Raw genomic sequence first — 2238 nt, 5'->3', positions numbered from 1 at the left:
GCAGTCGTTCGGGGCTTTGCTCTCTACTGGGCAGCGTTCTCTTGCTCCCGAGATGTTCTGTTTGAAGCCCTCTGCCCACTCCCCCAAATTTTAACATGTAATTTATGACCTTATTCATTATTGTATTCAGGAGGGAGGGATCAAGTGTGGAAGCCAAACTTATCCAAATAAGGATGGTGCTAGAACAACCTATGATTTGAAACTGGGGGTGGGGGGCACGCCCCGTCTTCCTCTGAGGCAGCTAATTTTGATCACTTGAAAATATAATGGCCGCATTTGCAGGTATTTCTGAGAAGTCATTTGGATTCCTTTCAATGTAGGTGAACTGTTACAATAGAACAGGAATGGACTGTCTCTTGAGATGAAAAAGGGAACCACTGGCTATTGTCTGACCTCCCCAGTGCCTGATTGACTAGTAGAAATCACATCTCCATGGGAACAGATAAATGTCTGCTTTTCATGGCGTGAAATACCCAACTCAGCCCGCAAAGCCTCACCAACCTAGCACTTTATTTGGGCAGCTGTAAGCAGCCTCTCCCTTTTCATGTTCAGCCAAATTATCTGCCAGAATTTCTTTTCAAGTCTAGGGGAAGGGAAAAAAAAAAAAAAAAAAAGGAGTTTCCTCCCTCCATTCCCCCCTCCTCTGTATGGAGTTAATTACTGTATTTTCATCTGTGAGGGTGAAAAAAATACACGCGGAGCTGAAATAGCACACAAAACAACGGCTGACGTGTGGTATCTGCCTGTTATTGATTAGCTTTTGGTGATATTTGTAAAAAGTATTGAGGTCCGCTGCTGTGTTGGAGAAATGTCAGGAGAGTCACGATACAGTCCGAGAGGCAGGTCCTGGGGCTGGTTGTTTTTGTTTGTTTGTTTGCTGTTGTGCCAGCATTTGGCTGTGTGGCCTTAGAAAAGTGGACAACAGCTCTGTTTTAATATTGTGATCTGAGAAAGGAAGGTAATGGGAAGGATAAAAAAACAAATGCCGGAGAGTATCAGGTATCTGCCTCCCCTCCCCCTAGAAGCCCCAACATCTGCCATTTTAACTTTCTGATCACTGATCCAACGCTCTCTGCCAGCAAAATTAGAGAACAGCTCTCAGGAGAGCAGGGGCTTTCTCCGGTGGTTTCAGACACTTCAGCTTCTGTTCCTGGTTACAAATACCACCGGAAGCAGCATTTTCTGATATTACAACACTTCCAGTCCAGCTTCTGAATCAGAGGAAAAAAAGAAATGGAAAGGGAAAAAAATAAAAAGAAAATAATGCAGGTGAAATATGCAGAGATATTTATCCATCTACCTATTTTTCAACGCACGAAGTTGAGCTCTTAGGAGGAAAATGTCTTAGCCTGTTTGGTTCTAAAACTGGGCACAAGAACGTGTGCGGGTTCTTTATTTCACTGGAATCCATTTGCCCGTTCCTATTATTCCCTGCTTTGTCCTTGGAGCTATTGGCTCCTTTGTCTTTCTCCTCTTCCTCAGCACCTCCACCCACCCACCCAACAAGTCTGAGCAGGAAAAGTGTAAAGCCCAGTGAACTGCAAACCTACTAGGCATTTTTCAAAAGAGTCCAGGTTAAAGATACCTGCAGGTAATTTGTCCATGAAGCAATCAAGTCTCAACTCCAGCTCTTCCGTGGACGTGATTCCTAAATATCAAAACCCCAGCGGTCTTTATCTGGACCAGCTGCTTCTGATGTCGGGAAGGAATGTGGCACATCAAGTGTGTGAACACTGCCTCTATTGTATCCAAACAGGCTGATTGAAGCCTGGATAATTGGCATGTAACCTTCTCTATTAATAGTGCAGACAGATATGTGAATTAGCTGAATCCCTTCAACATATGCCATGCATTAGCTAAAGAGGCTTACAATTCTCTTAACATCTCAGCTATTACACCAATAATTAGGCTTTAGAACTTGATAACTTTGGGGGAAAATCAATAAATAATGGGGAAGTTGAGCACTACCTCTGAATAAGAAGTGACTCTGTAATATTATCGTTAAGTCCAGTGCAGCACTGAGAGTGGTCATCATTGATTATTTGGGAGCTTGAAGGTTTGGGGCTTTTGGAGAGAGACAGAGAGAGAGAGAGAGAGAGAGAGAGAGAGAGAGAGAATGTGTGTGTGTGTTGCTGAAGCTAAGTTTCTGGAGGAGATTATTAAATTTCAGGAGTCTTTGTTTGGCTTCTATAGCCATCGAGGTATATAAATAGCAGAATAATACACTTATGTCCTGTT

At 43.1% G+C, this 2238-nt stretch overlaps 1 long non-coding RNA gene across 1 annotated transcript; it reads right to left on the bottom strand.

Annotated features, from left to right (window-relative positions):
* Positions 1 to 726: 726 nt before the first annotated feature.
* LOC114670623 (uncharacterized) lies at positions 727 to 1703 on the bottom strand. The gene is made up of 2 exons (XR_003720324.2): positions 1586 to 1703; positions 727 to 1211 (listed from the first exon to the last, which is right to left on the bottom strand). It is a non-coding gene; the product is annotated as an uncharacterized LOC114670623 (long non-coding RNA).
* Between the last annotated feature and the right edge of the window lie 535 nt (positions 1704 to 2238).

This window comes from Macaca mulatta, chromosome 10 (assembly GCF_049350105.2).
Source record: "Macaca mulatta isolate MMU2019108-1 chromosome 10, T2T-MMU8v2.0, whole genome shotgun sequence".
Classification (NCBI taxonomy): domain Eukaryota; kingdom Metazoa; phylum Chordata; class Mammalia; order Primates; family Cercopithecidae; genus Macaca; species Macaca mulatta.
The sequence above is the reverse complement of the archived record's forward strand: the minus strand, read 5'-3'. Positions and strand labels throughout refer to the sequence as shown.